Source organism: Peromyscus eremicus, chromosome 1 (assembly GCF_949786415.1).
Source record: "Peromyscus eremicus chromosome 1, PerEre_H2_v1, whole genome shotgun sequence".
NCBI lineage: Eukaryota > Metazoa > Chordata > Mammalia > Rodentia > Cricetidae > Peromyscus > Peromyscus eremicus.
In genome coordinates, this window is record NC_081416.1 from 164,275,570 (window position 1) to 164,290,792 (window position 15,223).

General features: G+C 52.4%; 1 protein-coding gene across 2 annotated transcripts in view; it reads left to right on the forward strand.

Moving 5' to 3' along the window:
* Positions 1-4,714: 4,714 nt before the first annotated feature.
* Positions 4,715-15,223, forward strand: part of Pak4 (p21 (RAC1) activated kinase 4) — a 41,370-nt gene continuing 30,861 nt past the window's right edge. For both annotated transcript variants that reach the window (XM_059279130.1, XM_059279139.1), the window contains exon 1: positions 4,715-4,866. The gene's annotated coding sequence lies outside the window, so the exon portion shown is untranslated. The remainder of the gene's footprint in view (positions 4,867-15,223) is intronic.

Sequence of the window (15,223 nt, forward strand, 5' to 3'; positions counted from 1 at the left end):
CCACCTGGCTCTGCCTCCCGAGTGCTGGGATTAAAGGCGTGTGCCACCACCGTCCGGCTATATTTCATTTTTATGTATAAGTGTTTTCTGTGTGAGTGAATGCTGAGTGTGTGAACTTGTACCAGAGGAGGTCAGAACAGGACGTCAGGTTCCCTGGAGCAGGAGTTCCAGGTCATTGTGAGCTGCTAGACACAGGTGCTGGGAACGAAACTGGGATCATCTGCAAGAATGGTATGCACTCATAATACTGGACCACCTCTCCATCCCCAAGCAGGCCACTCATACCTAGAAATAGCATTTGTATCTCCTCCCCTCAAGGCGAATGAGCTGCAGCTGACAACGCACCGCCTCATACCTCAGTGTTTGTAGTCTAGACTTGGCAACCCCCTTCCTCTCTCGGACTTCCCCTTTACCTGTGAGGCGGTGACATAATGAGACGAGGGACATGGGCATTGGCATTTGATCACCCTCACTTCACACTCCAACAGTTGATCTGGTAGCCAACAAGGCAACTAAGTGGCCCACATGACCAGCTGGCATGGATGGGTACACTGGATGGAAGGATGAGGCCCTTCCTATCGGTTGATGAATAGAAATAGGAAAATGAAGCCTGGTGTGGTCACTCAGGACTGCAATGCCAGCACTCACAGAGGCAGGAGTATCGTTGTGTTCCAGGTTGAGGCTATAGTAAGATTCATCTTTTTGTTTCTCAAGTAGCCCAGGCTGGCCTCAAAATCCACTGTATAGCTGAGAATGGACTTGAACATCTGATCCTCCTGTCTCCACTTCCTTGGGGCTGGGATTAGAGGAGAGTGGCCCCATACCCCTGATTGAGAGAGAACATGTCGGTCTCCCAGAGTTCCCTGCAGCAAACAGTTCCAGCCCCATCAGCCTCTGATATCAACTAATCTACTTTGGTCACTATAGGTTAGATTTGCCTTTCCTACAATACTGTGAATGGAGCTGTGCCTTTTGTAAATGGCTTCTTTCAATAAGCCCAGTCTACTGACAATCCATGCTGTGCTCCACAGGTCAGCCAGAGTCAGTCCCTCCCTCAGTGAGGGATTCTATGCAAGCACTCTACCACTGAGCCACACCCCCAGCCCCTCACTGGGGGATTCTAGGCAGGGGCTCTACCACTGAGCCACACCCCCAACCCCTCACTGGGGGATTCTAGGCAGGGGCTCTACCACTGAGCCACACCCCCAGTCCCTCACTGGGGGATTCTAGGCAGGGGCTCTACCACTGAGCCACACCTTAGCCCCTCACTGGGGGATTCTAGGCAGGGGCTCTACCACTGAGCCACACCCCAGCCCCTCACTGGGGGATTCTAGGCAGGGGCTCTACCACTGAGCCATGCCCCCAGTTCCTCATGGGGGATTCTAGGCAAGTGCTCTTCAGATAAGCTGTATCTTCAGCCCTACATACTCTTTTTATGGCCATGTGGGAGTATTTTATGGCACACAAAATACTTTCTAGTCTTCATCATTTTAGTTTGTGTTTTTAAATTTTTGTTTGTTTGCTTTTTGAGACAGGGTTTCTCTGTGTAACAGCCCTGGCTGGTGTTTTTTAAATTTATTCATGTTATTTTTCTCTGGAAAAGAAAAAGTGGTCAGAGGTCCAGACACTGAAGTCAGATTGCCTGTGGGATTTTGGAGAAGTTTCTTACCTTCTCAATGCCTTTATTAGCACATTTTTTGAATGGGGACAACCAATACGCATACAGATTTTTGTGAGGACTTCAGTGACACCAGCCCTCCAAATATTAGCTAAAATAACAGTCTTGCAAGCCACCTTTTAGCCGGTCTCCATGCCAGACTGCAGCAAGACAAGCCACCCTTCACAGGCTCCAACAGCGTTTGCTGACACCTTCAGTACCCTAAGGACCAAGAAAATAATCACAAAACACCCTGGCCTGTAGTTTGCTGTTCTAACATTAGGTGGCGATCTAAGCCCTGGTTTGTACCATTTTGGGGGGTAACCCTAGAGCACCATAAAATGGGGGTAGGAAATCAGATGAGGTGGGGGGGTGATTTGAGGAGGTATGCGGTCATTTGTAGCTCTCCACCGCCTCATAAATAAACCCTAATAAACTTGTGTGTGTTATTCCATTGGCTGTTGGCATGCACCATCCCTGCGTGGAGACAGATGTTAATTTTACATCTTCCTGGGAGGGCCCCACCGCAAAATTTAAGGAGGAGCGTATGCTACATGCCTGCTGCGGAGCATGTTCTGTCAATGTTGGTGTTATCAATATTCAGTGTGATTGGCTCACAGCGAGTGCTCCGGGGATATTTATTGAGCCAGTGTGAGCAGTCTTTAAGAGCATGGGCTTTGATGTCAGACCTCAGTTTAACATCCCATCAGACAGCGGGTAAAGAGAGCTTGCCACCAAGTCGGACGGCTAGAAGTTGATCCCAGGAGTCACACGCTGGAAGAAGGGGACATTCTCTTCATTCTCCTCATTCTGGTCCACACTCATTCACAGGTCAAACGAACAAAGAGATGTAAAAAGAAGGAAAAACACCAACAATGAGGGGAACCATTGGAGAGGATACTTCGAACACGGGCTGGTATGTCAATCCCTGTTGTACAATCTTGTAATGTGCGTCCCCGACCATGGGGAGGCACCAGAGGGCAGTCAGTGAGTGAGTGAGCAAGTAGAGTTCTCCCAACTTTAGTCTCCAGAGTGAATAGAGATCAGTAATTCCACTTTAGCATAAAACTCCCGGTGTATAAAAATGTTTGAAATAGTGGGGCTGGTGGTGCACACCTTTAATCCCAGCACTCAGGAGGCAGAGGCAGGAGGGTCTCTGAGTTTGAGGCCAACCTGGTCTACAGAGTGAGTTCCAAGACAGCCAGAGCTACACAGAGAAACCTTGTCTTGGGGGGGGGGGGGGGGAAGAAAGAAAAAAGAAAAAGAAGGCCAGGCAGTGGTGGCACATGCCTTTAATCCCAGCACTCAGGAGGCAGAGACAGGTGAATCTCTGTTGGAGACCAGCCTGGTCTACAGAGCGAGATCCAGGACAGGCACCAAAACTACACAGAGAAACCCTGTCTCGAAAAACAAAACAAAACAAAACAAAACAAACAAACAAACAAACAAAAACAAAAAACAAAAAAGAAAAAGAAAGAAACAAAAATTAGAGGCTTGAGCCACTACCCAGTGCAGATGATGGCTGGTTCCTGTAACCCCGGTAGCAGAACACTCGTTTAGTGCATTGGAGACCCTGGGTTCAACCCAAAATAAGATGGAGAGACAGAGGGAGAGAAAAGCAGGTCAACAGAGCATACCTCAGCAGCAGCTCCTCATTCATGGCTTCCACAGATAGAAACAAAAGGCCTGCTATGTGTGTGGCGGAGCACCCGCGCAGAGGACAGGCAATAGATTTACCTGAATCTCTAGAGGGTGGAACTACCCCTTATTCAACCATTCCTTCTGTAAATAGGTACCGAGTACTTACACGCAGAGGTGAGCAAAGACGAGTTCAAGGTCAGTCTGGGTCACACGGTGAGGCTTGTCTCATGAAACCAAAACTGGCTAGCCAAACAAAACCACAGTCAGCCAAGGAAAATAAGGCAAAGTGGACAAAGGGTTTAGTAGCACAAGGTGGGGAGGCTGGGTCTTCCAGAGAAGATAATGTTTGAGAAAAAGGAGCACTGAGCGGGAGGCAGGAGGCTGCCTTGAAGAAGAGAATCTTCCAGACAGAGGGAAAAGCCAATAAGAGAACCAGAGAAAGCCAGGCCTGTTTGGGGCAAGCCTGTAATCTCAGACTCCTAAGTGGCTCAGCAGTAAAGCACTTGCCTAGAATTCCCTGGGGCTGGGGACTTACCTAGCGCTGCTTACCTCTCCTGGAAAAAGTCCTAGGTTCAATATCGAGTACCCAAATGCACAAACAAAACCCTCAAAAACCTCAAGATGAGAAAGCATCTTTATATCTATACCATAGATGCAAGGGTGTATTTGTTTCCTGTGTTTTCCATATTGATTAATTAAAATCTTAAGTACATTTATTTATTTAATTAATTTATGTCTATGGCTCACTTGTGGAGGTCAGAGAGGAACTAGCAGGAGTCATTTCTCTCCTTCCATCATGCGGGTCCAGGAGATCAAACTCAAGTCCTTGGTCTTGGCAGCAAGCACCTCTTACCCACTGAATCTTCTCACACACCCGTGACTAATTAAAAAACAAACCAAACAAACAAACAAAAACCCCAAACTTATTTAAAAGATTAAGATCACATAGTGTCAGATTTCCAGGTTCTGCCTGCACTTCATTCGAAACCTGCTTCCTGAGATCATAAACCAAGTAACATTCTCTTAGCCTGCTTCTTTACCTGTAAAATGAGTATTAAATCAACAGGGTTGTGGTACCTGCTTATTCCAGAACTAGTCGTGTGCTAACAAAGGTATAAAAAGTGCTTTATGTTACTATATTCCACTGTCTTTACATCTTTGGGAGCCAGTAGCAATCTGACAAGAAAGCCGTCACTTCCCCTTTAAGAATCTGAGTGGGCGGGGACTCAGCGTCCCCGCACCTTTTCCAAATTTCCCAATCTCGGCTCCGCATTCTCTCCCGGAGGTCTCCGATTGGACAATCCGCACCTATCAGCAGCGGCTGCAGGGAACCCTGCCCGACGCATAGCCCCGCCCCTGGGTAGGCCCCGCCCAACACCCGGGCAACTCCGTTGCTATGGGGACTAGTGGGCGGCGAGGAGTACGGGAGGCCCCGGATGTTCGTTGGGGATTCAACATGGCGGCGGCAGTGGCCGCGGCGGCGGCGGCGCGAGACAGCTGAAGGCGGTGCGCGAGCGCAGAGTTCCGGCCCGAGTAGCTAGGCCGCGAGCGACCGCGGCGCCAAGCCGGTAGGTTAGGGGCTTTACCGTGCAGGAGGCTTGTGGTTGGGGCGGGAGGTCCGGGCACGCGCTGTGGGAGAGCAGCTCTGGGGGGCGGGGCCGGAGGGGTCAAAGTTCACTCGTGGTGGGAAGGGTCGCGTGGAAAAGGGTCGCGGGTCCAAACTGAGGGTGGGGGAGGGGGCTGTCGCGAGCAGGGCTTAGACGAGCGGAGGGGGCGTGGCCGAGTTTGAAATTTGTGCAAAGTTTGAAATACTAAGTGGGGGTTCGGAACACTTCTCATAAACGGGAGCACTCCGGGTAATTGAAGAAGAGGGTGTGCCTGTAAGGATCAGAGGTCACAACCAGAGAAAGGGGCGGCGGCCTGGTTGGAGGTTTAAAAGTCTCAACCCGCGGAGTAGGTGGACGAGTTTTAGGTTTAGGGGTGCATGGGACAGGGCGTAGGTAGAGCGTACAAAGATAAAAATCCGACGGGTACGGTGTAGATGTTTTGGTAGCGTCAAAAGCTAAACACCCAAGCGGGGCGCGTGCAGGGGGAGGGGACATCTCACAGCCTTCAAAAGTGCCTTCCGGTGGTGGGAGTAGAAAGGGAGCCCCCTCCCACAAATAATGAAGGCCACACACTGGTAAAACACTGATGATAGGCTAGGCTCACCTCTCAGCGTTAACGCTCTGAACACACTCATTTGGCGCTCAGTACAGTATCGCTGGGGCCGAAGCTGTTATTAAGACGCTAAGCGATTTGCCCCGGGTCAGCTAATGAGTAAGGTGAGCAGCTGAGATTCCAGCTCCCAGCAATGGCCCGGAGTGCTGCTGTGGCCTGCTGCCTTTCAAAGAATCTTGCTGCTGGTTAATGTTTAACGAGACAGCACACTGTGTATGCCTGGTCTTGTTTCATCCCTTATCTTGTGAGATGGGTGAGCTGAGTATTAAAGAACACCCCCATTTTCCACATAGGAAAACTAACGCCAAGAAAGCTGATCGGAGCTCCTGCCCCTACCTGCCACACTGTCCACTTCCTAGGAGGTCTGTTCCTGGAAGCAGACATCCAAGCCACTCCCTGGCCGGGAACAGAGTGTCTGTTTAGCCTCCTTGGAAGGGTGTGACCTGGGAGGGGAGGTTCCACTGGGCCTCTGGGAGTGGCATGTTGGTGGGTGGCCCAGAGTCCAGTGAGCTTCTGGTTAGGTGGGTGTGACCTTAGGAGTTCCCTCTTCCTAACACCACATGCTGTCCCTGTGGTCTTCAGCAGCTCCCACCCTTTCAGCTGCTGCTGTTTCGAGGCTTGGTCCTGTCCCAGCCAGTCATCTTTCCACTGTGGTCACTCTTAGCCAGCCCTGGGCAGCTCTGGGCTTTGCTTTCTTCCTCGGTGTGTGGGAGAGCCCATTCTGCCTTTTCCTGGTTCCCGGGGGCGTGTGCACCTGCTGCTGGTTCAGGGTGCTTCTGGAGCACCCGCTGGCTGCCAGCACTCTGGCGCTGTTAGGCGTTGTGCTGGCTTCTGGGATGGTAGCAAGAGGACAAGAGCCACACAGCCTTACCCACAGGGCCTGCTCAGTCTCCTGTGGGAGCAGACTGGGGCCAGACCTCAGCCAGGGACACTGAACCTCACAAGGAGAGTGCCCATGCTCTGGGTCTGTCCTGAGGTTCCTGTCCTTGGAAAGTCCCTCGAGGAAGCTCTGAAGGATGAGTAAGAGGGACAGGAAGGGACACAAGGTCAGAAAGAGCAATATGTGCGTAAGCCCTCCTGGGCTAGTAGAGGCCAGGGGACAGCCCCAGAAGTTTAACCTGGGGAGGGCCACTTATACGTACCCCAGTTTTCTCCTCTGCAGAGTGCGCCTAATGAGACTGCTGGTGTGCAGGGCTTGGCCTGACACTTGGCATACGGTGGGCACCGGGTAGCCTGTGTACTGTAGAAGCCTGGTCTTGCCGATAACTCTGGACTTTCCCACAGCCAGCCAACCCCCAACTGCTACCGACAGTGTCAGGGAACTGGCGTGCTGCCAGCACCAGATCTGGGAGGCCACCCCAGGCTTGCAGTACCAGCTTGGCACAGATAAGGAGAGATGGGGCCTGTGTCACTGGAGACCTAGCTTCGGGCCCCTGCCTTGTCTCTGACCAGTTTTGGGTTTTGGGGGTTTTTGTTTTGTTTTGTTTTGTTTTGTTTTTAGAGACAGGGTTTCTCTGTGTAGCCTTGGCTGTCCTGGAACTCACTCTGTAGACCAGGCTGGCCTCGAACTCACAGAGATCCAGCTGCCTCGGCCTCCCGAGTGCTGGGATTAAAGGCGAGCGCCGCCACTGCCCAGCTCAGTTTGTGAGTGTTTTTCTATTGACTAGTTTTGTTCCTTATGCTCTGTGGTAGGCTAGAGAGGAAAGCAGAGCTTTCAGTGTTGGGATGACCCAGGCATCCCTGTCAGACCCCAGGAGAACAACCAGGGATGCCATCTCTCCAGCACCTCTCTTCTGTCCTAGCTCCCTGGAAACGGGAGCAGCACAGCCCCCAAGAAGGCGGTAGACTAACAGCCGCGTCAGCGCCACCTGACCAGCCCACTCAGCAGGTCCGGATCTGGCCTCCCTAGGGGCTGAGGTGGCCTCAGTCCTTTGGAAGCCCCTCCCTGGGTGGCTCGTGTCCCCTGTGTCACAATGCATAGATGCAGTGTCACCTGAACAGGCCATACAGTGTCCTGCACTGTAAACACCTTGGAGGGGTCACCTGTTTTCCGTGCTGTTATTTCTCTGTCATGACAGGTCACATAGGAGTCATCCTTTCACATTTTGGTGGCCATGTGGTCAGTCCCTTGTTGGAGTGTCACTGTGCTGTGATGACTATTCTAGAATGTTTCCTTGTGGGTCATGGCCACAGAGTGGCTGGGCTCACACCTGTGCTGGAGACCGCAGTTGGCCCCGATGCTGGGCAGTGGCTCTCCTGGAGCACTGTGCTGTGTGCTTCCCAGCAGTGCACAGCGGTTCTCTTGTTCTGCTGGGACAGTTGCGGCTCTGGCTGGAATGCTTTCCTCAGGCTGGACATGATGAGCCTCCCCATCACTCCAGGCAGTGAGACCACCTGAGGAGGAGGCAGGCTGTGTGACTTCTGTACCTGATGCCCATGGTCTCGTGTTGAGGGTGGAGGGCAGACTTCAGGGGCTTTGGCCGTCACTCTGTAGGGCATGCATGACATTGGCCCCAGCTTTGATCCTCTTCCCTTTGGGACACCTCCCAGGGTAGACATTTGGAAAAGGGCCTAGTTACACTCTGCCTTGTGGTTATTGTTCCCAGGGCTAACAGGCTGGCAGATTTGTCCTCGGGTGGTGACACCCAGGTCAGAGGGGTTAGAGGGGGAGGTTAGGCAGTGGGAGAGGGCTTTCTGGAGAAAGGGACAGCTGGTCCCTTCTCATTGAGAAGGAATGAACCAGGCCTTGAACAGAGAGTAGGAAAGTAGAGCAGGTGGTGGGTACCGAAGGTGCAGAGGCTGTGGGGCCTGCGTGAGTGCGGGATAGTGGAGCTGAGCAGACGGTGGTGTTGGGGACCAGGCGTGCGTGGCAAAGTGCTGCAGGGCTGGACAGGTGAGGAGCTTGGCTTCCAGTCTGCATCACAGGGAGGGCTTGGCTGGCATAATTTTCCCTTTATAAAGCTTGCTTCGGCTGCCTGAGGATGTGGCTCAGCTGGTAGAGTGGTCAGTCCCTGGGTTCCATCCCAGTGTCACAGAAAACCAGACTTGATCGTGCATGCCTGTGACCTCAGGAGGTGGGATCAGAGGGACCAGAAGTATGAGATACCCCCCAAAACCGAGGTAACCCAGGCTGCTACCAAAGGGATGGCTTGTGGGAGAGGCAGCAGGGATGTCGTGATGGGAGGGAAGGGTAACGATGGAGCGAGGGTCCTCTGTGAATTAACTCACATGGTCTTTGCAACAATCTAGGAAGTAGATACTGCAACTCTAGACACGAGAAAACAGACCCAGAGAGATAGGAGATGTGTCTAAAGTACCCAGCAGGCAAGTGTCAGGACAGAGGGCCAGGATTTGAACCCTGGCTCAGGACTCCAGAATCACTGGTTATCCTGGCAGCCCTCCAGTGGTTTGAAAGTAGCTTTGACTGGACAGTGTCCATTTCTATTCCCAGGGGCTTTACCCAGTCAGTTCTTTTCAGACAAGTTCCCTGGGGACCCATTGGCCATGAAGAGTGCTGGATGTTGAATCCGTGTCCCCTCTGGCACCCTCACAACCCTGCCTTTCCTTGTGCACTACTGTGCACCCTTTCTTGGCCTGTGGCTTATGATGAGCTAGACTTCCTGGCCAGACGCCGGTCAGGGGTGTCCCAAGCAGCTGTTTCTTACATCTCCCTATCAGACTGGTGGCCACAGATACTGCCAGTAGGAAGCTGTCCCTTTCCAAGTCATGGCAGGGAAGTGGACTGCCCCCCCACTCATCCGGGGCCGAAGCTTATTGTCTGCTGGACGCTTGGCCCACAGGAAGGTTTGGGGGGTGCTAAGGAAGGTCAGAAGGGGAATTCCCCCAGATCCCAGGGGAGCACACAGTGACAGAAGCCACAGCTCATTGCGGCCTGTCTCCTGGGGCTGCTTGTGTCCTGCTCTGTCCCAGTAATGCAAAGGGCAATGGGGACTTCCCTGACTGTATTCAGTACTGGTCTGGCATATCTCTTGGCCAGTCTTCCTTCCTGGGATCCTCTGGGGAGGAGTTAGCCTCTTCCTGGTAAAACGGGATGGTTTCAGTTCCCTGCCTGCCAAGCCCAAGGCAGATTTGAGGGACTTCTGCATGCAAAGTGCTCCTCAGCTCAGAGCCTGGTGAGTCCTCCATAATCTGTAACTTGATGACTTCTCCAGATGTGTCGTCTCCTGGCGTGCTGTCCCCGGCCTTACCTGAAGCACAGCTCCAGTGCTCATACACGCCCCCTCCCCCAATTCCACCTCCACCACCCCCAGCACGTGTGCTAGGGCTCTGCACAAGGACCCTGAAGCCATCTGTCACTGACCTCATTTCTCTTCCTGCATTTTCATTTTACGAAGGCACATTGTTCTGCACGTGCGTGGATTACCTAGTCACTACGTAATCACTAGAAACCACACGCAGTCTGGAGATTCAGTGTCTAGGATGCTGGTCACTTTCCCAACAGTGCCTTGTTCCTGGGTTCAGTAATTCTCTCTCACTACTTTTGTTCCTACAAACACTTCCTTCCCTTTTGCTCTCACTCAAATGGGGCACACCACCATGTTTGTGTCATTCGATCCCCCTGCCTCAGCCTCCCCAGTGCCGGGGTTCCAGTTGTGTGCCATCATACCTGGCTTGCATTTTGTGCTTTGCCTTCAAAGCTCTAGGTCACAACAGAGCGTGTTCTTGAGTATCCCATGGCTCACGTGGTCTCTGCCCCTCTGTGCCGCAGACAGGGCTGGATAACTAAAACATGGCTGTGCTAGTATGGGTGCCTGGGACTGAGCGTGAGGCTCAGAGCTGTGCACCAGCATGTTCCCTCTGCCAGATGGGTGCTGCCTGGTTACTGTGCAGCCACCCCCAGGATCCCAAGACCCCACACTCTTGCTGCTTCCGGCAGGATGTTACCTGGCACTTTGATTGTGGACCCCTGGGTTAGTGACCAAGGTCCTCACTGTTCTGAGTCCTTCAAATGACGTGTTGTTGAAAGGCACTCAGCGTCCTTTTCTGGATGCTGCTGTAGCTGACCACTTCCCTTTTCCTAAAAGAGGCTTGGGGCACAGTCCTGTAACAAGCTGGTAATAGACCTGGGACTTGTTTCCTGACTTCTCGCGAGGCAGCTTTGTCCCTACTCACTAATGTGTGACCCAAAACAAGTCATGGCTCCTGTCTGCCTTGGAGCCCTCCAGGATCTGGAAATGGGGATAATGATGAAGCCCCCTGGCTGGGTTGGTAGCATGTGCCTGTGATCCCAGCATTCAGGAGGGAAGCAGGAGGACTGAGTTCAGGGCCAGCCTGGGCTTCATAGACCTTATTTTCAAAGATGTAATGGTAATGCTACTTCCTTGAAGGGGTGTTTTGGGGACAAAAGTGCATATTCAACAGGCAGAATGCAATGGCAAAGGCTGATGGGCTTAATGCTCAGCCTTTCTTTTTGTTTAAACCATTCTTGTGTTTTCTATGTTTGTATGCTTGAGAAAAGGTCTTACACTGTAGCCCAGGTTGGCCTGGAATTCACTGTGTAGCTCAGGCTGACCCTGAACTAGTGGTTTTCTTGTCCTCTCATCCCTAGTGCTGGGTTTATAGGTGTGAGCCACCAGGCCCCGCTCTAAGTGTGTCCTGAACTCACTGGCTGCTGTCATCAGCCCAGGCGTCATGTCTCCATTGGTAGGGCAGGAAATGAAGAGCCTGGAAGGCTGGCCAGGCAGGACAGCTGGCCACAGTAAGCAGGGCTGGGCTTGGACCAGGAGGGCTGCCGCTAACTGCGGCTAGTGCTTTGACCACTGCCAGCGTGGTGTTTTCATTCCAGGCTGCAGGGGAGCTCCGAAGGGACCTAGACAGGTGGGGCCTCTTTCAGAGAGGATGTCCCACCCCTCCCTGCCCCAGGAACTCTGATAAAGCCCCATTGTGCAGTTTTCCAGATCCCAGGTTCAGTTTCACCACTCCCTCAGGACAGATGCCAAGGCTTAGCCCTCTTGTCTGTCCCCACAGTTAGCAGAAAAATTGGTCAGGGGAAGAAACAGGACACCAAAGACTTCTCTACACATTCACCCCCAGCTAGGAACTCCTCCTTAAGGCAGGCTTGTTCTTCTCTTGGGGGACCCCTCCCTCCTTACTGCCCACAGGTCTCCACAGCCTGCCTTTCTTTCCCTACAAATGTCCACAGTAGCCCATTCAGAGATGGTTCATCGCAAATGCTTGTCTACATACAGCATTTGTGATTATACTACGTGTGTGTGTGTGTGTGTGTGTGTGTGTGTACGTACGTACGTATGTACGTACGCACGGGTGTTGCTAGGAATTAAAGATAGGGCCGGGCGGTGGTGGCGCACGCCTTTAATCCCAGCACTCGGGAGGCAGAGCCAGGCGGATCTCTGTGAGTTCGAGGCCAGCCTGGGCTACCAAGTGAGTTCCAGGAAAAGGCGCAAAGCTACACAGAGAAACCCTGTCTCGAAAAACCAAAAAAAAAAAAAAAAAAAAAAAAAAAAAAAAAAAAAAAAAATAAAGATAGGGCCTATGTGCATGGGAGACAGGAACTCAACACTGAGCCACACCCCCAGCCCCTCACTGGGGGATTCTAGGTAAGGACTTCACCCCAGAGCCATGCCTTCCAGCCTAACTCACTACTCTTTGTGTATTCTGTGCAGAGAGCACAGCAGGACCTTGGGTGTCTGTGTTGAGCTCTGCCCTCCTGCCTTAAGACAGGGTCTCTCACAGGATAGAAGCTAACCTTTTCTGCCAGAAGGCTCCCTGGAGCCTCCTGTCTCCATCCATGGAGTTATAGGTACACGCAGCCAGGACTTGAGTCCTCATGCTTACAGAATACGTTCTTTTCCCATTGAGTTAGTTCTCCAAGCCCCGATTCTCTCACCTTTTTAAAGGCTTGTTACTAATTGTCAAATATAGAACAATGCATAAACTACAATTATTTGAACCAGGCATTGTAAGGTGGCCCTACATGCTCGGCCCCATCTCAGGGGAGACAGACAGAAGACATAGCACCCACTCGTCTTCCCTGGGATCATGCCCTTCATGGGGTCTACCCAGCCCTTGGTAGCCGTGGTGTGTTTATTCTTCCTGACAGATTTGCCACTCTTGAGTCACAGCGCCATCTGGCTGCTTTCAGACTCACACATGGAATCTTCCAGTGGCTCGTCCTTGTACCTCTCTTCTTCCCCCTGAGCTCTGTGAGATAGATCTGCTTGACTGTACATTAATACCTCCTTCATCCCATTGTGTACCACATCTGTGTGTGAGTCCCCTGCTGTGCGGGGCTGTGTGTGTGCCCTCTTCCCAGGGTCTCCCGTGTCCCTTGCCATGCATGCCTTTTCCCACAGGCCACTCCCAGGAGCAGAGGGCAGGGTGCCCTCACCATCGGGAGACAAGTTGATAGTGGTGAGTTTGCCTTGCTCCATGTCGCCCGGTCCACATCCTCGGGCCCTCGGCAGCGCTTGGTACTGTCCGACTTTCTGGTTGACCTTGGACCAGTTTTCTTTGTTTTATTTATGTACTGGTTTGTGTGTTTTGAAACAGGGCCTGACAGTGGAGCCCAGACTGGCCTCAGCCTCATGGCAATTCTCCTGTCTCAGCCTCCAAAAATCTGGGACAGCACTTGTTCACCTGTGTTTCTGTAAATTCTAATTCTTATGCCTTGAGGAATAAGAGATAAGGCCTGTGCCAGGGCCCAGATGGAAGCCCCAGGGGGCCCAGAAGTCAGGCATCCCATGCTAGGTTCAGTCTAGCTTAGGGACACAAACCTTGACCAAAGAATGACATTGTAACAAGTAGCTGGAGGCAGGCTGTGCCTTTCAGCCTGCCTTTTCCTGGGGCGGGTCTGAGTCATGGTCTCCCTTGACTTGCACACCTTGGTCTGGTCCTCACCCTTCCTCCCGCTTCTCCCTGGGCTCTCAGGATTGTCTCCTTTCCCGGTGTAACCTGGCGCCTGACACATTTCTTCCCTGTTCAAGCTGCACGTGCACCTCGGGCCACAGACTCTTTCATTCCTCCTCCGCACAGGCCCTTCCTGTGTCTGCACAGCCAGAAGTCCTGTTGAGGGCCTTCACCTCAGGCCACTCTTCTCTCTTCACTCTTCTCTGCCAAAGGGTTCCTGGAACATTCCAGGCTAGGTCGTACCTTAGAGCCTTTGTTCTAACTGCTCTGAGAGCCCTGGCCATCTCATCCTCTCCTTTGGGGGACTGCTAACTCCAAAGTCTCCAATGCACCCTCCCACCGTACTAGCTGGGCAGTTGTGACCTGGTCCCTGTCGGTTTATGGCGCATCCCCGCCGTTACCTGTCTGTTACCTGTCCCTTACTCTGTTCTTACTGGTCTGTATACAGTGCTTGTAAATGTTGGTGGACTACAGTCATTGCCAGAGTGTGTACTGGGGGACCCAAGTAGGGAGGCATTGTGGGCATGCTGCCTAGAGAACCTTCCGGCCCTAGCCTAGCTCCTGTGGATGTCTGTGGGGAGAGTCTGTGGGAGCCTTTGAGGAACTGAAGACTTGGGGCTCAGGTCCCATTTGGGGGTAAGGCCACATTTAAATCTTGCTAGTCACTCTGGATTTTTCATTCCTTAGTGTGTATTCCTGTTTAGAATGTGGCTCCTTAAGTTTCCCTGTGCTCCAAGATGCTGTGAGGATCTGCCCCACACAAGCTCCTCCCAGTGCCTGCCACATAAATACAAAAGGGACTGTTTATCTTTCTCTCAGCAAGTGCATGCTGGCCTGTCACAGACTGAGGAGGTCACAGACTGAGTTGCTGCTCATTTGGAGTCTCTCTCTCCTGGCCTCAACCACCTGGGGCTGCCCTGCTTGGGGCAGAAGGCCTAACACAACCTCTGGCCTGGGAAGTTCATGTAAGGCTGAACATCCTCTTGAGGCCTTTAATAGGGAAACTAGTCGAAGGTGCATGCCATGGTCCTGCACAGGGCTCCTACACTGCAGCCCGGGCCTTCCTGGAACCCCCCCGGGGGGGCACACTCATCTGACCCATTTTCCAGATGAAAACGTGAGCCTGGCACCGTGGGGAATCGTTGGTGCAGGCATGGCCTGGTGCCAAGATGATCCTGATGTCTCTACCCATGTGATTGGCATCTCCCGGGCAGTCATCAGGCAGGGCAGCTTCTCAGTGGCCTTCAAAACTCAAAGGCCTAGTCAAGGCACCTTCTCGCTCTGCCCTCGGGCTGTCTACCCTTGTAATTTTCACTTCTCGTTTCTGAGTTAGTGTGCGTGGTGCACATGTATGAGGGTGTGCACAAATGTGCTGCAGTGTGCTTGTGAGGGCCAGAGGACATCTTGTGACATTGGCTTTCTTCTTCCATCTTTATGTGATTTCTGGGGATTGGACTCAGGTTGGTACCCATTGAGCCATCTTGCCTGCCTCCCCCTCCCAAATCCATGAATGTGGTATGTCTGTCTATTTATGTCTTTTCTCATGGCCCTCAGAACGGTGTCATACTTTCCCGCAGGGGTCTTGCCTGCCTCCTGTGGGTTAATTCCAGCTATTTTATGATGGGGCAGAGCTCTCTACCCTTTACTCCCATAAGACATCTGGCTCCCCAGATTTGACTTTGCAGGATGAAGACCTCCCTCATTCTCTGCTTTTTCTGTGGTACCATCCTGGGCCCTGCAGAGGACGGGTCGGGTGCCCAGAGAGGCTGTAATTTTCCTGAATGATTTCAGGGACTAATTAAAGGTTTTCCTTGACTA